The sequence below is a fragment of the Haliaeetus albicilla genome, chromosome W (genome assembly GCF_947461875.1).
Source record: "Haliaeetus albicilla chromosome W, bHalAlb1.1, whole genome shotgun sequence".
NCBI lineage: Eukaryota > Metazoa > Chordata > Aves > Accipitriformes > Accipitridae > Haliaeetus > Haliaeetus albicilla.
In genome coordinates this window covers 21,358,971-21,380,442 of record NC_091515.1, presented here as the reverse complement: position 1 = coordinate 21,380,442, position 21,472 = coordinate 21,358,971, and the positions used below count along the sequence as shown (strand labels likewise).

The following is a 21,472-nucleotide window of genomic DNA, read 5'->3' as shown; positions in this document are numbered from 1 at the left end:
AGGTTAAGGTCACTTTTTCTTCCACAGTGAACAGTTCTTGAGAGAGGCCTGAACATTGCATCCAGACTGGGTTATGGCTACAACTTGTTATTTTAGAGTCTCACAGTAAATCTAAATTTCTTTTATACTGAGTAGAGAGACAAGAGTAGAAACTTGGCAAAGACTACACTACATGGTCTTCTTGTTAAATACTTGTAAAAATACTCTTACATTAGCTCAGCAACACAGAATGAATTAATGATAATTACTAGTGAAAATGTGAATTTGTACTATAGGTTTCGTATATCTTGGAAAAACAAATCCTGTGATCATCTAACCACATATGCGTCTTCCATGAGAAGCATGTACTCCCCTTCCAGCAAAGTCACAAATGGGTTCCACATCTCTGCTACGCAAACAGAGGGGTCCATTGAGAAGCCATTTTAAGTTCTTCAGTCCTTGCTACAATATTTACACCAGTTTCAAGTCTCTTGACCATCTTATCCCACTGTGGGATAAGGACGTAGCAGAGTTCCTTGTTTCAGGGGACATTCTTATGTCTCCTCTTCCCTTCTTACATTAGAGGCCCCAGCTTTGTTGATGCATTTAACCAGTTCTGTTGAACTGGAGAAACCAAACAGTAAAAAAATTGGACAGTAAAAGTCTTTTGTGATATCTGGATGAAGGAAATTAAGGCGCCTGACTTAAACATTTATCTTGGTAATTTTGGATATCTGTATTCAATCTCTAAAATTCATCAAATTTGATCTTCTTAAATATCTGCTAAATAACTTATGCTTAACCCCTGTATGCTTTTGTTTGTTTAACTGCATAAGTGGAAAAATACATTGAAGTCTTACAGAAGAGAATGCCTGCTACAGAGCCTCTGGAAATGTCATGAAGAATCACCCACAAGCCTAGTGGAAGGTGAAAAGCAGCCATATTTACAAGGCATGAATTTGCCTTCCATAAAGAGCGATGCTGTTACTGGCATGTTACAAGTTTTTGCATCTGGGTGTTGTGTATTTACCTGATCTAATTTAGTAGCTGATATTTTTTTTAATTCATTGCATGAAAAAAGGCTTCTTAATCTCTTTATGCAACACATCTGACTGATCTATTAGCACCCCCTTTTGGTCAACTGTTGAAGATATGTTAAAGAAAACAAGATATCACAGCACAGGTAATCAGATCGCAACATAGAGATGAAACGAAGTCTTGAAGAATATCTCATGTGCCTCATGAAAAATGAAGGCACTCATTAAGAAGTAAGTCTAAATGAAGTTTTAAGTATTCTGGTACTGAATGACCAGAGCACCAGTAAGTGTGCATATACATATATGCAGAAGCTTTACTGAACACTTCAAAACATTGAACAGACAATCATTCTTAGAAACCTAACTTTTTTAATATTTTGGCATTTATGAGGAATAATATAAGCTTCACAGTGTACAGCCACCATAAAAACATTGAAATTCTGATAAAAAAAGAACATGGAAAAACTGCCAGCTCAGAACTTCCACAGCATCCAACCTAGTCACACACTGCAATTAAGTAGACAAACCAAATTAGTATAATGTTCTTTCATATAAAATACAGACATTAATGACTGCCTGTTATATCATGTCACATACAGTACAGATCATGGTATTCAGCCCCAATATAATGCATTTTTATAAAGACAGCTTGTAAAGCTGAACTTGTGAGAGATGAACTTAAATACAGTGGGATAATACTTCCTTCGCAGTAGATTTACTATTGTAATTAAAGTGACAATGACTTATCAGAGTCAATAGCATTTTATTTTTACCAGGATACATTTACTATTCTTACAACACCCCAACATAAACAAAATATGGAATATAATGCCAAAAATTGCCTGTGGAGAACATGTAGTATTTTAAAAACTAAGTTCCAGTCCTATAAAAGTTAATTAATGTGAATAACTTAGTGCATGTTAAGCTACTGTCATGCTTAGATGTCTGAAGGGTCAGAATCTGAGAGTTATCCAACGCTGAAATTATAGTTTCTGTATGTAAAAGCAATACAACCAACAAACAAAATGGAACTGAGAATACACATAGCTATAGCCAGTATAATCAATTTGCTTGTATGTTGTACCCCTTTTCTACCAGTTCTTTGCCACATTAGACTGTTGAGACCTTTGAGACTGATGCTATTGTTTCCTACAAAGTTCCTCTACACCACCCAGAATAAAACAAACCAATTCAAAGCAACAATACATTAAGGAATAGCTCTAGAATTCTGCTTGTCACTGCTCAACTGTGGTTTATTCAAGACTATGAAATTAATTGTACCAGAATTTATTTGCTTGGCCATGGAGTAAAGCTGTACAACCTTCCTCTTACAGGAAAAAAGTAAAAGGTTAAATTTTCCTTTCCAATTCTCACAATGTGTGCAGCTCACACATGAAGAGAAAATATGACTCTAACTCTGCATAGTTAAGCTAATAAGCTTTCTCATAGAGTGAGATAATAGGAACTGTGAGCATACCATACAGCACAATAAGTGTTGGCACATGAACTGTTTCAGTCTTGAGGGACAGCGTTTCACAGTATATCAGTAACAGAAGACCAGCTTGCAGCCAGAATTATGAATGAAAAGTTTAAGCCTTCATGAAAGTATGGACTTAGAATGATTCTTTTGTGGTCACCTCAAAAATTGACATATTGAATTATTCCAGGGAATATGGCATTTAGCACTTTATTTTCTAAGACTGTGTATACGCACACAAATTTATTAACCTAAGACACAATGATTTAAAAAGGTGTTATATGTGACCATGTTTACATGAATTTAAGCCAATCAAATAAAACAGTATACATTCAACTTAAAACTATGTAGGAGTATCTTATAGGTCTATTTCTAAACCTGGGGAAATAGCAGGAAACGGAAAAAATTGTATCTCTCTCCCTTTCTCAGTGTTGTGGTTTAACTCCAGCCAGCAACTAAGCACCATGCAGCCACTCCCTCACCTCCCTCACAGTGGGATGGGGGAGAAAATCAGAAGGGTAAAAGTGAGAAAACTCATGGGCTGAGATAAAGACAGTTTAATAGGTCAAGCAAAAGCCACACATGCAAGCAAAGCAAAGCAAGGAATTCATTCACCACTTCCCATTGGCAGACAGGTGTTCAGCCATCTCCAGGAAAGCAGGGCTCCATCACGCATAATGGTTGCTTGGGAAGACAAACGCCATCACTCCAAACGTCCCCCCCTTCCTTCCTCTTCCCCCAGCTTTATATACTGAGCATGACGTCATATGGTCTGGAATATCCCTTTGGTCAGTTGGGGTCAGCTGTCCCAGCTGTGTCCCCTCCCAACTTCTTGTGCACCCCCAGCCTACTCGCTGGTGGGGCAGTGTGAGAAGCAGAAGAGGCCTTGACTCTGTGTAAGCACTGCTCAGCAGTAGCAAAAACATCTTGGCATTATCAGCACTGTTTCCAGCACAAATCCAAAACATATCCCCATACTAGCTACTATGAAGAAAATTAACTCTATCCCAGTCAAAACTGGCACACAGCAATATAATTTATAAGATGCTGCTGTCAGGTGACAGAGGAACTCTGGTCTACTTCCATCTCTACAGTTGCTGATCAGCAATTTCATTTCACGCTCCAAACCAGAAGACCTAATCTTAGAAATTAACCTCAAATCACAATCTGAGAATGGCAGATTCCCCGTGGACTGGTCAAAACCTCTTGTAGGCAAGTCAGCTAAAAGGCAAATAATACTAGAAATGCTGCACAGCCCATATCAACTATCACCTGAATTTTATGTTACCTAGTTATAAAGCCTAATAAAGCTAAAAAGGAAAAGGGAAAAGTTATGTAGGGAGTAAAGACAAAATACACAGGTGACATATTTGCTCTGTGTTTTCTAAATGTCAAATTTCTCCCCACACATACACATTCAGGCATTCATATAATTAGTTGTCATGGTTTAACCCCAGCCAGCAACTAAGCACCATGCAGCTGCTCACTCACTCCCCCCACACCCAGTGGGATGGGGGAGAGAATCAGAAAAAAAAGTAAAACTTGTGGGTTGAGATAAGAACGGTTTAGTAGAACAGAAAGGAAGAAACTAATAATGATAATGATAACACTAATAAAATGACAATAATAATAATAAAAGGATTGGAATACACAAAACAAGTGATGCACAATGCAATTGCTCACCACTCGCCAACCGTTGCCCAGTTAGCTCCCGAGCAGCAATCCCCCCAGCCCCACTCACCCCAGTTTATGTACTAGATGTGATGTCCCATGGTATGGAATACCCCTTTGGCCAGTTTGGGTCAGCTGCCCTGGCTGTGTCCTGTGCCAACTTCTTGTGCCCCTCCAGCCTTCTTGCTAGCTGGGCATGAGAAGCTGAAAAATCCTTGACTTTAGACTAAACATTACTTAGCAACAACTGAAAACATCAGTGTATTACCAACATTCTTCTCATACTGAACCCAAAACATAGCACTATACCAGCTACTAGGAAGACAATTAACTCTATCCCAGCCGAAACCAGGACACTAGTCAATAACTAAAAACTGCTCTCTTTATAGTAAGAACAACAAAAGTCAAAGGGTTTAATTCCAAAACTCTGAGGAATAAAACAAACATTCCACAACCCACCTCTCTCTTAGGGAAATCTACCCATTTTGAACAAGAGCCTTTGAATCATGTAAAATTAAACAAAACCAAAAAAAAGACTAAAGATGCCTCTGTGCTTGCAAACTGTTTTATGGCATAGTACAGTCCTTTCCTCTTGATTTAGCTTTTCTATTTGACTGAGCTTACAGATTTAAGTAATACTTATTCTAATAATCTAAGGAAATAGCAAGGTCTATAAAACATGACATAAATTAAGGCAAGTTCTTTCTTACTTAATGCCCTCAAACATTTCAACTGTAAACTATTTAACTACAGTACAAAAAAGAATCCTTTAAAGTGTTACTGAAAAACTACATCTTGGTTTATAATGGTTCACAGGAGTGAATGAATCTATTTGGCTAGTAAGCCTCAGTTCTTGGGCAGCTATAAAAAATGTATTTAAGAGCTATCTATTCATTTATGTTTGCAGTACTTAGTAAAAGCCACTTAGAGACAGCCAAATGCCTCACAAATGGAACATGACATACAGAAGCAGGTCACTTTTCAGAACTGTATGCTCTTAGCAGTTGTCCTAGATGACAATAGGATAATCTAGCTAATATTATTGCAGATTAATTTATTTCACCCTTGCTTTGTAAACTTTGCCTTGTCTCAGCCACCCTACTCTTCAATTTCCTTCCTGACATCAAGCTTTTGTCCTCAACTCCTCTTTGAACTGTTGCCATTCCACAGTAATCAGGTACCTTCGCTACTTTCCATTATATCACACACCTTAATCACACCACAGCACATTTTTTTCTTCTTCTGTATGTCCACATGTCGTGGTTTAAGCCCAGCCCATAACAAAGCACCACGAAGCTGCTTGCTCACTCCTCCCCCCCAGCCCTGGTGGGATGAGGAGAAAATATAAAGAAAAGCTCGTGGGTTGAGACAAGGACTGGGAGGGATCACTTGCCACTTACAGTCACAGGCAAAAGACAAGCTCAACTTGGGGAAGAAACAAGATCAATTTAATTTACTACAAATCAAATCAAAACAAGGATAATGAGAAGTAAACCCAAACCTTAGAACACCTTCCCCCCACCCCTCCCTCCTTCCTGGGCACAACTCCACTCCCAGTTTTCTCTACCTCCTTCCCCCATGCAGCACAGGGGGACCGGGGTTGGGGGTTACAGTCAATTCGCCACACACTGTCTCTGCTGCTCCTTCCTCCTCAGGGGGAGGACTCCTCACTCTTCCCCTTCTCCACCGTGGGGTCCCTCCCACAGGAGACAGTCCTTCACAAACTTCTCCACAATGAGTCCTTCCTACGGGCTGCAGTTCTTCACGAACTTCTCTGGCATGGGTCCTTTCCACGGGCTGATCTTCAGTCACAGGCTGCTCCAGCACGGGCTTTCCCATGGAGTCACAGCCATCTTCGGGGACATCCAACTGCTCCGGCATGGGGTCCTCCACAGCCTGCAGGTGGGCATCTGCTCCACAGTTCACCTCCATGGGCTGCAGGGGGACAGCCTGCCATCTCACCACAGGCTGCAGGGGAATCACCTCCTCCAGCACACCTCCTCCCCCTCCTTCTTCACTGACCTTGGTGTCTGCATAGGTGTTTCTCTCACATTCCAATCTCCTCCCCCACTGTGGGTTTCCCTTCTTAAATATGTTATCCCAGAGGTGCTACCACCGTCGCTGATTGGGTCAGCCTTAGCCAGAGGTGGGTCTGACTTGGAGTTGGGGAAGCTTCTAGCAGCTTCTCACATGAGCCACCCCTGTGGCCCCTCCCTCGCTACCAAAAACCCCACCACACAAACCCAAAACACCACATCATTCCTTTGCTGACATATTTCTAACTCCTCCATTTCACACACCTCTGAGTGCAACAACCCCCATGATATTTCAATAATTCTTTGCCTACTGAGTTACATGCAGAGAAGATAACACCAATGGTGCCATCTTACATGCAAGAATATAATTTGAGTTTTCAAGTCAGTTTATGCTCTAATATTAACAGCCTGAGGACAAACTCCGTCAGACCATGAGTCAGGGCCCTGAAGGCACTAACAGGTCTTAATGGCCTTGACCAGCCTCACCCAGGGCCTCCATGAACACCCCCTACCCCCTACCTGTGGCCCTGGAGCTCTATTTAAGCTCAGCTCTGGGTCTTCAGTCCTTGCCTGAGTGATATCATTAAGTGTACCTGTCTCCAGCCCTGGCTCTGGCTCTAGCTCCTGTCTCCAAGCCTGGCTAGACCCCTCACCCAAGCTTCAGTGTGACTCCAGTCCTGTTTAGACCCTGTTGCCTGGATGGACTTCAGACACACATTGCAGTTTGTCTCCAAACCTGTCTCTTGTTCCTTTTGCTCCTGACTGGACTCCCTGGATGGACCCTGGACCTGGCTCATGACTTTGCCATGTCTGAGACTATCGATGGACCCTATTACCATCACCCAGCTCTCCTCATGTATAGATGCTGTGAGACTGTTCCCTGGTTGGCAAGGGCACTGTCCCTGCTGGGATCACCCTCAGCTTCCAGCTTGCCTTCACTTCAGGAGCAGCCAGCCCTTGCTGCTCCCCGATACTTTGCTAGTCATTAATTCCTATCAAATTCAGTTTCATCAAGTGCATGCAATATATTTGCACTTGTTTTTCAGCCTCATTACTTTGCAACTAAAGCATAGGACTTAATTTTTATGTAGTCTCTCTATAATGACTGTCATGGTTTAAGCCCAGCCAGCAACAAAGCACCACGAGGCCGCTCGCTCGCTCCTCCACTCTGGTGGGATGAGGAGGAGAAAAATATAACAAAAAGCTTGTGGGGTCGACACAAGGATAGGGAGGGATCACTCACCACTTATGGTCACAGGCAAAAACCAGACTCAACTTGGGGAAAAAACCCAAAATCAATTTAATTTGTTACCAATCAAATCTAAACAGGATAATGGGAAGTAAAACCAAATCTTAAACTGCCTTCCCCCCACCCCTCCCTCCTTCCCAGGCACAACTCCACTCCTGATTTTCTCTACCTCCTCCCCCCCTGAGCAGTACAGGGGGATGGGGGGGTAGAAAATGGAGGTTGCAGTCAGTTCATCACACATCGTCTCTGCCGCTCCTTCCTCCTCAGGGGGAGGACTCCTCGCACTCTTCCCCTGCTCCAGCATGGGTCCCTTCCACGGGGTGCAGTCCTTCAGGAACAGACTGCTCCAGCATGGGCTTTCCTATGGAGTCACGGCCTTCTTTGGGGGCATCCACCTGCTCCAGCATGGGGTCCTCCACGGGCTGCAAGTGAGCATCTGTTCCACCATTTACCTCCATGGGCTGCAGGGGAATCACTTCCTCTGGCTCACCTCCTCCCCCTCCCCCTCCTTCTTCACTGACCTTGGTGTCTGCATAGGTGTTTCTCTCACATTCCATTCCCCTCTACACTGCAGGTTTCCCCTTCTTAAATATGTTATCCCAGAGGCGCTGCCACCATCACTGATTGGGTCAGCCTTGGCCAGAGGCAGGTCTTACTCGGAGCCGGGGAAGCTTCTAGCAGCTCCTCACAGGAGCCACCCCTGTAGCCCCTCTCCCGCTACCAAAACCCCACCACACAAACCCACTACAATGACCAATTTTAAATCTTATATCTTTTTAAAAAGATACTAACCACACAGGTTTTTTGTTGTGGGGACCAGTGTGATTGATTAGCTTCTACAATACACATCTCTCTTGAGGTTAAAAAAAGTGGTTGGCTGCAATGTAAGCAACCTATGTGTCTCCAACTGAAGTTTTAAAAAATTATCACATCAAAACTTTAAATGCTATTCTACACGCAAGTGCAAGTAACAATTACATGGCACTAGTTTAGAATAAAAAAAGTAGTTTCTTCTAGAGAGTACTGTATAAGCATCTGCAGTATAGGGACAACTCTTTAAACTGATGAGGGATAAATTGTTGTGTGTTACAAGAGTAATATAATGAAGCTGCCAAGCTACTTAAATGAAGTCTATTTTAAAAGAAAGCTTGACTACCCTATTGTTCCATAATTACCTTCAGTTTCTTTCCATTTACAGCTATTTTATTAGTGTAAACACGCCTTACAAGCATTTTTTGAGAACTCACCTTTGAGAATAAAAATAACCTCATCAGCTACCATATTTGTGTGTTCTCTTGTACTCTTATTTATACACTGACCCTCTCCTCCTCCACTGGTACTGTTCTTTCCTTTTGCTAGTTTCTTTTCATATTTTTACTATCTGAGCAGCTATCAGCTCTCTGAAAGGAGATTACTAGCCTTGCTATTGCTTACTCTCTTCTAAAGTGAAATAAACCCTTAAGGCAAAACTGGTGCTTCAAATGCAAACCTTATTCTTGAATTCCAGCTCAGACAACATTCAGATTATTTGTCTTATTCTCTGGTAGGCACAATCAACTTTGACATATGACAAAACATCACTGCTGCAGAATTTCCCTTCAGATAACTTGCGCAGCACATACAAATAATCCTTGAGTACGTGACAGATCAGTCAAAGCTACTGCATGAAGAGCTCTTTTTTTTTTTTTCTCCTTAATTTAAAATATAGTGGTTCTATTGAAAGTAGTAAACCACTTGTTTATTGTTGGGTCTTTAAATAGCCACAAAATACATCTCTAGTTTTATAATGAAAGATGGTACTTCTGAACATTATTGAGATCAGATGCAATATCCATAAAAATCTCTATCTAAAACAACTGAAATATATAGAAAAGATGAAAAATTAAAGCTATCCTCTGCAACAAAATTTTGGTTTGGACTTTAATACAAATGACATCACTAACATTTAGAAGGACGTTACTTTGTTAGATTGATAGCAAATGACAACATCAGAAGAAGTATAGACATATTGAGTATACATTCATAAAAGATAGGTCTTCAAATATTTTATATAAAATACATCAAATCCGATCTTTAAAAAATAATGAATAGAAGCTTTTCATGAAATCTTCCATGTTAACACTCCGAGAATAAGCAGCTGCAAGAAATGTTTGCCCACACACATTCTGGAGCTGCCTATAGTCTGTCTAGTTGAGTCAAAAGTTAATTTACTTCCTCAACATCAGTCGCAGGTCAAGGGAAGATTAAGACAGACACAAATTACTGCAGCTAGAAAGTGGCTTGTTAACAAAATGGTACCTAAACATACTGTTATACTGGCCAGGAGGGAAAAACTGTACTTTGAAACTCAGACAGAAGCAAGCCATTCATTTCTTAGGAAATATGCATTATAAAGAAGGTAATGTTAACTGTTCAGCTTGCCTCCTGCTAGTTTAACAATATCATTAGAAACAGTAAAGGATGTGATCTTAAGACAGTTTAGAGGTATACTTTGTAACACACTCAGAATCAAATTCTTACCAAAAAAATTAAAAAGCATATCAAAATCCACTGTATTGTCATGAGAATGAAAACATGCACATGAATAAAACATATAAAACAATAAGCTCTTAAGGATTATACAAATTTACTGAAACTGTTAGCATAAAAGAGGATTATTTTTTTTTAAACTTGGGAGTTTTTTTAAACTATTTGTGAGTAGGTTCAAGCTTCCCTGCTAACTATATAAGCCTCTCAGCATTTCAATCTCTTGCAACAGACAATTTAATCTACAACAAATAATTTGGTCAACAACAGAAAAATCAACAGCTGCTGGGGGAGCAGGTTATCTTTAATTTCTTGTTTTTCTCCGAATACTAAAAGTTTCATTTCAGGCCCTATGGTAACAACAATTAATGAAAAAATTTAAAAAAAAAACAGAAAAAAAGGGAAACAGACATGGGTCATTTTTAAAGAACAAAAAATGCACAAGTTTAAGAACAGATATTTTCCTGCATCACAAAAAAATAGATAAAACATAATAACTATGAACAAGACTGTGTGCTACTCCCAGACAGAACTGAATAGTGACATTGCCTTTGTATCTCCAGAAATTTACCTTATACCTAACATTGTTTTCAAGCATGCTTAAAGTTCAGACTCCTTAAAAAAAAAAAAAATTAAAAAAAATTTACAGAAATGGTCACAAGGTTGAGGATGACTAGAAATTATTACAATACTAAGCAGATGATTTGTCCACAGAATAAGTTATACAAAGATGTCAGCAAAAGCAACGTTCAAAACTGAGAATGTAGCTAAAAGTTTAAAATACCAACCATATTAATGTAATTAGCGTTTCCATCCTCACCATTCATCAACATGTGCTTAACAGGCAAGATTTCCCACAGTGCCACAGGGGAGACCTATTACATTGGTCTAATACACTGAGAGCTATATACTGCTCTAATAATTCCCACTGCTGATTTGATCTGCATTTATTTCCTCCCAAAAAAAGAAACACGAGATACTGATTTTGCTCATGTCTAGTTGTGAGTGAAAGGCCAAAGCAGCATATTATTGAGGTAGATGGTATCACTTAAATTCTCAAGTTACTTGGGGTTTTGGAACTTAACTTCTTCTGAATCTCACTTGTGCATTTTGATACTGCCTGTTTTTGTGAAAACAGCTTTGAATGTGACAGTTCCTATCAGTCAGAAATACAACCCAACCCAACTGTCTTCTGGGATTTTCCAATCATATATAAATATTGCATCAAGCTGAGATGTATAGTGGAATAACATGGTTAATTGAATCACAATGCTCAAACCTACATTAAGGCAACATCAAGGTCATTTTTGTAACCCAAAAAGTAGTATTTTTCCAGTATAAGTTAAACAGTATATATTAAACCACCACCACTAAAGCAATTTTTATTATTTTGTTAACATAGTGTCCTGGGTTCAGTTGGGATAGAGTTAATTTTCACAGGAACCTGGGAGGGGGCACAGCCAGAACAGCTGACCTGAACTAGCCAAGGAGCTATTCCATACCATGTGCCATCATGCTCAGTATATAAATGGGGAGTGGGCTGGGGGGAGCTCTCTCTCTGGGTGTGGGAAGTGGCGAAGTGTCAGGTTCCCTTCCGCGTGGTGAGCAGTTGCACTGTGCATCACTCGTTTTATATATTCTTTTATTAGTACCATTGTTGTTGTTGTAACTTCTCTCTTTGTGTTGTCCCAGTAAACTGTCCTTATCTCACCCCTCGAGGTTCCATTTTTTTTCTTTTCTCCTTTCTGATTCTCCTCCCCATCCCACCGGAGGGGGGCAGGGAGGAGTGAGTGAGTGGCCTCGTGGTGCTTTGTTACCGGCTGGGCTGAAACCACGACAGTCCTTTTTGGCCCCAAACGTGGGGCACAAAGGGGGTTGAGATATCGACAGATCTGGCCAGAGCATGTTAAAACAAATTTGTTATACGCACTTCTTATGTTAGTTAAATAGTCACTAGTCGCAATGTTGGTTCATTTGTTCACACGGTGGCATTGTGTAAGTTCTTATATGCTCTATGTATTCCCTGGGATTATGTTTATCACCTCTGGGAGAGGGATCAGGATTATCATTTTGCTAGACTGGGTAATGTCGACTTATGAAATGATTACATCACTGGTCATGAGGTTAAGCTGGTATCTGTATGCAGCACTGATATCATTCCCATACCTCAGGTGCCTTCTATCGGATTTTATTGGTAATCACACCCAATCCATGGGGAAGTCAGGGGGGATACTTCCCCCCATTTGTTCACCTCCCCTTTCTCCTTCTGGCTAATTACAACAGCTTTTGAGAATTTTTAAGATCCTTGGGATGCGCAAGCCAGCATGCTGTTCCTGCTATGTCTCCTGAATGTGTTTCAGGCCTTGTTTAGGGCTACAAAAAGGCTCTTTAAGAGTACCACCCAGAGATCTGCCCCAAGGCTGGATAGTCATCAGTGGCATGGCATGTGGGAGAATATGGGCAGGTATCTAGAGAACTTCTCACCTCCAGTGGTTTAGAGCTTCACTCCCGAACAACTACAGGACCCTCATGAAGTGGTAGAATATTTGAAAGGAAAATGCTGTTGCTATTCCAGAGAGGCACAACTTACTGCACTATGCTGGGCCCTGGCCAGTATCTACCAAACACTGCTTGATATTAGGCAGCACCCTCAGGGGGAAGAGAGGGAAAACAGAGCGACAGGCACTGCAGCTACCCCAACCCTGGCAACAGGCACTGCAGCTGAACCAGAGAACCAACCTGTGCCAGTATCAGTCGCCCCTATACAGAAGAAGAAACACACAAAGAAATCAGTTCACTTAGTGAGGGATGAAAGTGAACCAGGGTCATCATGAGAACAGGAGGAAGAGGCAGAACCCAAAATAATCACCTGAACCCTATCCCTGAGTGAGTTGCGCGATATGCAAAAAGATTTTGGCCGCCACCCAGGTGAGCACATTGTTACCTGGCTGCTCCAATGCTGGGATAATGGGGCTAGTAGTTTGGAATTAGAGGGTAGGGACGCCAAGCAGCTGGGATCCCTGTCTAGGGAAGGGAGCACTGACAAGGCGATTGGGAGAAAAACACAAGTCCTCAGCCTCTGGAGGTGACTTCTGTTAGGTGTGAAGGAAAGATACCCCTTCAAGGGTGATGTTACATGTCACCAAGGCAAGTGGACCACCATGGAGAGAGGTATCCAGTACCTGAGGGAATTAGCCGTGCTGGAGGTGATTTATAATGATCCAGAAAATGCGCAGTCACCCACAGATCCAGATGAAGTCCAATGCACACAACCGATGTGGCAGAAGTTTCTACGAAGTGCACCGCCAACCTATGCCAACTCATTGGCAGTAATGTCCTGGAAAGAAGGCTATGGACAAATGGTGGATGAATTGGCTGTCCAACTCCGGCAATATGAAGGAAGTCTCTCTTCCACCCTATGGGCCTGTGTCTCAGCTGTAGAGGAATTGTCCCGGGAGTTCCAGCAATTCAAAGTAGATATGTCCTTCTCCCCACCTGTACAGGCCCGCATTGCAGCTATTAGCAGTATGCATTCCTCTGCTCAAGACAGAGGAGATAGAAGGTACACATGACGGGGTACCCTGTAGTTTTATCTGCGTGACCATGGAGAGGACATGAGGAAGTGGGATGGAAAACCTACCTCAGTCCTGGATGCACGGGTACAGGAGTTGCAAGAAAAAGCAATCAGAAAAGAGGATTCCTCCTGGAAAAATGCCGCTCCAGTTTCCCCATGAGCAGTCCCCCAGACAGAGTAGAAGGGCTGATCTCATTTCTGATCCTCTTGAAGGGACTTCTGATTCACGTGTGCGAAAAGTGAGTAACACATACTCTAACCAGGATTAGAGGGGCCCTGCCTCCAGCCAGGTGGAGGAGAGGGACAACCGGGTCTATTGGACTGTGGGGATTCGATGGCCTGGCGCATCAGACCCACAGGAATATAAGGCTCTAGTGGACACTGGTGCACAATGTACCCTAATGCCATCAAGCTATAAAGGAGCAGAACCCATCTGTATTTCTGGTGTGACAAGGGGATCCCAACAGTTAACTGTATTGGAGGCTGAAGTAAGCCTAACTGGGAATGAGTGGCATAAACACCCCATTGTGACTGGCCCAGCGGCCCCGTGCATCCTTGGTATAGATTATCTCAGGAGGGGGTATTTCAAGGACCCAAAAGGGTACCATTGGGCCTTTGGTATAGCTGCATTGGAGACAGAGGGAATTAAACAGCTGTCTACTCTGCCTGGTCTCTCTGAGGACCCTTCGATTGTGGGGTTGCTGAAGGTTGAAGAACAACAAGTGCCAATTGCTACCACAACAGTGTACCAGCAGCAATATTGCACTAACTGAGACTCCCTGATTCCCATCCACAGGTTGATTTGTGGACTGGAGAGCCAAGGAGTGATCAGCAAAACTCACTCACCCTTTAATAGTCCCATATGGCCAGTGCGAAAGTCTAATGGGGAGTGGAGACTAACAGTAGACTATCGTGGCCTGAATGAAGTCATGACACCACTGAGTGCTGCTGTGCCAGATATGTTAGAAATTCAATATGAACTGGAGTCAAAGGCAGCCAAGTGCTATGCCACAATTGATATCACTAATGCGTTTTTCCCAATCCCTTTGGCAGCAGAGTGCAGGCCACAGTTTGCTTTCACTTGGAGGGGCATCCAGTCAGTATACCTGGAATCAACTGCCCCAGGGGTGGAAACACAGCCCCACCATTTGCCATGGACTGATCCAGACTGCACTGGAAACAAGTGAAGCTCCGGAACACTTGCAATACATTGATGACATTATCGTATGGGGCGACACAGCAAGAAGTTTTTGAGAAAAGGAAAAAAATAATCCAAATCCTTCTGAAAGCCGGTTTTGCCATAAAAGTAAGGTAACTTCTCTCTTTGTGTTGTCCCAGTAAACTGTCCTTATCTCAACCCACGAGGTTCCATTTTTTTTTTCCTTTTCTCCTTTCTGATTCTCCTCCCCATCCCTCCGGAGGGGGGCGGGGAGGAGTGAGCGAGTGGCATCGTGGTGCTTTGTTACCAGCTGGGCAGAAACCACAACACATAAGGTTTGAAATTTTATCTGTTGACAGCTGGCATTCAAATTCCCTTCTCCATGTGTCCGTATGGCATTTCATAATCTTTCTATCAATTTCTTTATTTGACAAATACATTTCTCTCAAACTTAGAGATACCAAATATTTGGTATTAGGAAATACCAACATGAAAGCTCTTTGGGGTTTTATTTTGGTTTGTTTTGAAAACAAAAAAAGTGTAATTTTCAAATGCAGTGTCAGACCCTATTTTAAACTGTTTAGTCCATGAAGGAAAATATTATGTCCTTCTGTTTTAGGATACTAGTGCAAACAAATCTCACCTCTACCCTCCCAGAGGAGATTATTAGGTTCTCAGATCAGTCAATTTAGGGAAAAGTTATTCTAGCATGTAATAATGCTTTTTTTTAAAGATATGTGTCCTGGTTTCAGCTGGGATAGAGTTAACTGTCTTCCTAGTAGCTGGTACAGTGCTATGTTTTGAGTTCAGTATGAGAAGAATGTTGATAACACTGATGTTTTCAGTTGTTGCTCAGTAGTGTTTAGACTAAAGTCAAGGATTTTTCAGCTTCTCATGCCCAGCCAGCGAGAAAGCTGGAGGGGCACAAGAAGTTGGCACAGGACACAGCCAGGGCAGCTGACCCAAAGTGGCCAACAGGGTATTCCATAACACGTGATGTCCCATCTAGTATAGAAACTGGGAAGTGGGGGCAGGGATTCGCCGCTCGGGGACTAGCTGGGTGTCGGTCGGCAGGTGGTGAGCAATTGCCCTGCGCATCATTTGTACATTCCAATCCTTTTATTACTACTGTTGTCATTTATTAGTGTTATCATTATCATTATTAGTTTCTTCTTCTCTGTTCTATTAAACCGTTCTTATCTCAACCCGCGAGTTTTACTTTTTTTTCCCCGATTTTCTCCCCCATCCCACTGGATGGGGGGGAGTGAGTGAGCGGCTGCGTGGTGCTTAGTTGCTGGCTGGGGTTAAACCACGACAATATGCCAGACTATGTAAGTAACCTGCAGTTTTGAGCCCACAATGACTAGTTGCCACAGAGATGACAAGAAAAGCTTTCAGCTGTTCTAGCGCAGAAGCAAGCACACTGCTTATTTACTAGTTGTCTTTCAATATAAACACACCTTAAACATCTGTCGTCTTTTCTCTATTAAAACTTCTCTTGCTAAAAAGGCTGCCATTCCTCCCCCTTTGAGTTTCTAATTCCAAAAGTGAAGGAAGCAAATGTAATTAGAATAAGTCACTCCAAGTTATATACCCAATAATGAGCAGCAATTTAAGAAGCCTCATCAGGAACATTTTGCTGTCATTACCTCCTGCTCTATTTACTTTTCTGCAATCACATTAGAAAAACAGCCATTTCCAGAACAACACATCCCTCCCTTGCCCCCATTCCCAAACTCTGACTCTCCCAACCTCTTTTCCCCTCTTACTTTCACCTCTTTCTACCCATCCTCTTCCTCACATGGACCAATACTGAAACTACCTGAACTTTAAGAAACATTATGGGAATCCCATACAAATTTAAGAACAAAAATGATCTTGATCTTAGTTCACTAGAAGACAAGTTGTGCATTAGAAAGCTAAACTACATGATACATGGTAGTTTTCACTTTTTCATTTTTCTAATCTGTGACAGAATTCTTCACTTTGACAGCAATATCCTAATGCTCTAATGCTTCATTGCATCCAACATTTTCTTTCTTCCATGGGGTCTTTCCAAAGCTTCCTCTTTCCATTTTAAAGGAAACAGGGAGCACTCCTACATCCTACTTCCCATAATGCCAAACAGGGAAGCCAAAAGCAGGAAATCAAAAACACCATTCTGGTTCACTGGAGCCACTCTGACCTAGTAATAAATGTGCACATCCACAAACACCACACCAGTCATGAATAAGACAGTAGGTTGTTGGACTGTCAGCTCTTACAGGACAGAAGCACATAGTGATGGATTAGCAACTTTGAGATCCTAAAGTACTGCAAAAGGACTCAAGTCATCCTACTTGTCAGAAATCTCTTCCTCTCTCCCTTAAAGCATGTGAAACTGATGGGGCAAGAGGGCCTTCCGTCACAAGAGCCAGACACCAGATCATCATCAAAAGACATGTGAAAATAAAAAAATAACCACTGATGATGCTTTCAGTCACAGTGAATATGCAAGATTTGGCTGCTAGACTCTCTCTTATCCACACAATCATTATTTGAACAGTATGGACAGAGTCAAAGGGAATGGGTTTTAAATTAATTATACACTTGGATATATGGAACATCTACTTCTCCCAAACTACTGCTTCAGGCTATCTGCAAGATTAGATGAACACTCACTGCTGCCTGGAGTCTTGTTTTTAATCTTATCCTCATTAAGTGTTTTTAATCTTTTTCTCCACTTGCTATGTTTATTTGTCTCTCCACATCTTTCACCTTGAGTGTGCTCCAAACCTTCACATCACTACAATCTTATGACCAAGAAACTCCCTGGAGCTTTATTTTGCATTTCAGTTTACAGTTGTACTATTGTGTTGTAATAGAGTCTGATTCACTGTACTTCTCTGATATGCGTTAAAAAAAAACATAGATATTGAAGATAAAACTGTAAAATTAAAGTTAAATATATATTTTAAAAGGTCTTTTTCCCCTATGAATAACCAAAATGAAACTATGTATAAACACCACTTATACAGCAAGGGTAAGACAGCAAGACCTCAAAGAACTTTTTCCCTGGTCTTATCTTGAGGTTTTATACCAGGTAGTGTCTGCAGATGCAGTTAGCCATTGGAATTAATTCTGATGAAGTTAAATGAAGTTAACTACTTTTTTTATTAAAGAAAACAAAAGCTTCTGATGTGTCTGAACCTGACAACACCACACATACATTATCTTGCACAGCATATGAGAGTAAGTAGCAGACATGCACTACAGCTGGATGAAATAATAAAGAATACAACTGCTGCAACGTGCTACTTATTCCAAACTTGACAAAAATGTCATACTGGCTAGCACTAACTGGCTAAATAGTGCTTCTATTAACCAGACATAGCCAGAGCTTTGTGCATCTTTGTGTAGCTCTCTGGTCTACCCAGATCTAGATCTGGGAAGTCTACTAAGCCAGATTTTAAGAACGTGCAACAAAAGCACCAATACTATTTTGAAGTAAAAAAACCCTCAGGTATCCATTTATGATGAACTAGCAAAACATTTGCTATTATGCTCAGAGTCTTTACAAAAGAATTACAAGAAGCAGGTAATACATTTTGAAGAACCATCATCTATCACTGAAAAGCTACAAGAACAATCCATTATCATGAAATGTAGGGACTGTGTGGCCAGGTATTACACCTGCACACACAAAATACTCTGCTTCTGCAACAGAAATTAGTATCTTTGTATCCTGACTGCAATACCTTGTGAAATAAAGGGACTCTCTGAACTACTAAGTGGGTTTGGAACAAATAGCTGATTCCCAGTTCAGTAGAAATTCGTTTGAAGTTCTCTTTTCCCAGCTCCGCCTACACATATTTTCTAGTGCAAGGAGACACTGCAATCTTTCCCAAGATGAAGACATTTAAGAGTCCCTCCTCTGCTTTCCCTTTCCTCCTATTCACATGAAACTTGTGAAGAAATGTAACTGTATTATTTAAATTATACCCTTTAATCAAAGTTTGGCTGAAGATAACTAAGAGGTAAAATTTGAATTAAGACAGACAAACAAGGTGCATCTTTCTTCCCAAAAAGGTCAGACTCAAAAGAGCATGTTCAACATAATTTCAAGCTCCTGAAACCTTGACAGATCTTACAGCATGAAAGCTTCAAAACTGCTATCTAAGCAAAAGAGGCACTTCTACTTTCTGTATCAGCTCAAGCCATCTGCTGATGGTCTATTAGGTTCACCACTAGAAAGAAGAATGATGGACTCGGTAACCGCTGCTTCAGTGATTTAAACTAGGCACGCAGAACTTCCTGACGATATCAGAAACATTGCTGCATGTTCTCTTAACTTAGGGCTGAACACTTATTTCCTTGTGTCACCAGTTCAGAATCATCAAGCAACTTGGGTATGCATATTTCTGAAGTGCTTAAACATGCACTGCCAAAACTACTATCTTATTCTGAAACATCTTTTCCTTGTTCCAAGGAAAATTTTATTCTCACTCTTCCAATATGCAATGATTGCAAAGGTGTAAAACTCAAGAGAGACTCATAGTGCTCTTCCCTGCCTCTTCTCCAAGAAACCTGCAGATTTATGATCATGCCATTCTCCCAAGGAGCGCGAAACTTAAGTTCCAGTCCCCCTCAGGCAAATATCTCCAACTTCCCTCTTATTCAAAACATTAAGGGACACTAATACTTCAGTCTCCCTCTGTGGCAGGGAAAGAATCTGAGGCACTATTTAAAATAAGAAATTTCCTGGAAAAAATGCCAACTTAAGGGTCTCTACCTCACATCTCCATGCTGTTCATTCCCACTCCTACTACATCCTACTATTTGTTCTGGAATAACGGCTTAAAAGGCAGAATAGTAAAACTTTAAAACAAACAAGCAAAATTATTTTTAACCTGAATCAGTTGACTGGTCCAATTTACCACATGGCACAGGCAACAGTTGTGTCAACACCACAGAGAACTAAAAGGGCAGAAACAAGCAAACATAAACAGTAAGTTTCTGCATTAACATAGAGCAATTCCTAACTTCATATTCACAGATTCCAAAGCATTTTTATGAGACTGAGGATTAATTTTCAGCACTGTAAAACAGGTGCCATTTTAAGAGGGAGGAAGCAGCAGCAACCAATGGGACAGAGCATAAAAACTGGGGAAAAAATAGTACAGCCATAGTCCTTCTTTCTTTGTATATGTATGTATAGCTTTCTGTGTATAATTTTTTTTATATAGATATGTATAAAACCCCCACAGATTAAAAAAAATTACTGAAACTATCTTTTACACATGTTTATATTTAAAGATTTAAGTAGCATGGAAAAGCAAACCCTCCAAATCATAGTAAATGCCACTGAACTATATTTTTCATTTGTCTTACAATATTTTTCAATGTCTTACAAAAACATAAGTCCTGTGACATGCACAGAAGAGAACACATGCACACATCCTCAATTACAGATTGGATCACGTATTGGACTTTCAACACAGGTCTCTGCACTGAAGAAACAAACAACAAAGCACCACCAAAAATTATAAAGCGATTTCCAGCATTATTTCCAGGAGTAAAAGGCAGAAAGAGCAGCTATGTATCCCCTGAAAAAAGTAACAGAACTTGGGGAGGGGAAGGAAAGGAAAAGCTACAGGGTACAGAAGAGGGCAAAGGGGAGTACATCTCTGGGAAGACCGTGGTGGCATTGGAAGGAGGCATTGCCTTCTCCGGCTCCCTGGCCACGGAGCAAACGCTGCCCATCACGCCGGGGCTCCTCTGTCGTTTCGACCAGCTCCCGGCCTCCGGGCACCGCAAGGACTCCAGGCGGGCGGTCACAGCGAGGAAAACAGCAAAGACAGACACGGAGAGACACGCACAGCCCCGGAGGAAGGCCTCGGCCAGGCGCCCGCTGGCAGCCCGGCCACCAACCGCTCGCAGCGGGACCCTGCGCGGCTGCGGCGAAGCCCTAGGCCCGGGTCAGGCTCCTCGGGAGCGCGGCGGGCCCCTGGCTGCGGCGGTGCGGCCGGCCAGCCGGCCGACGGAGCGCCCGCAGTGCCCGTTACCTGGCCGGCGACAGGTGGACTGCGACAATCCCGCTCCCCGCAACAAGGTGCCTTAGAGCCGCTAACATTGAGAAAGCCGCCACCATGACACTTGCCGCAGCCGCTAAGAGACGACGACGACGGCGGCGGCGCAGGGCCAAACCTCCTCCGCCCAGACAGGAAACGCGAAGGTGAGGGCGGAAAGAGGGAGCGAGAGGGAGCAGGAGGGGCGGGCAGGGAGAGGGTGCGACGGAGAGACGGCGATGGAGAGACGGCTGGGGAAGGAGAGAAGGGAAAGGGGAGAAGGGAAAGGGTGGGGGACTGCTGGTCCCCATCGCCAGCACTGAAGAAAGTTGGGCTTGATGCCCTGAGCCCCTCTGAGGAGCCATGCATGCATTTGGGGCGCAGGCGCCCCTTTCCCCTGGTGCCCACCCCAGCCACGCATTCGGCCCAGAAACTGTCAACCTAATAATACATGTTATCTCTCACACCAAACCTTTGGTCACATGCAGATAGACATAGTAAGAACATCTGCACCTCAGGAAATTCAAGAATTTTTCTTTCTCTTCCAAAATCTTTTTTCAGTGCATGAATGATGGTAGGTTAGAGGAGGCATTCACACCAACTCAGATTTAGTTCAGTTAATCTACACTTGTACCTTTTGTGGTGCTTCAGCTAGGAGAAATCTTCTGTCTTTTTCTGGAAGCAGAGGAATATTTTATAGCTCTTCAAAGGCACCAG

General features: G+C 42.1%; 1 long non-coding RNA gene across 1 annotated transcript in view; it reads right to left on the bottom strand.

Moving 5' to 3' along the window:
* LOC138683445 (uncharacterized) overlaps window positions 1-20,867 on the bottom strand; it is a 46,480-nt gene extending 25,613 nt beyond the window's left edge. Inside the window, exons 1-2 of the long non-coding RNA XR_011322972.1 lie at window positions 20,753-20,867; window positions 19,598-19,664 (exon numbers count right to left, since the gene is read on the bottom strand). This is a non-coding gene — a long non-coding RNA (uncharacterized lncRNA). The remainder of the gene's footprint in view (window positions 1-19,597; window positions 19,665-20,752) is intronic.
* Window positions 20,868-21,472: the final 605 nt, after the last annotated feature.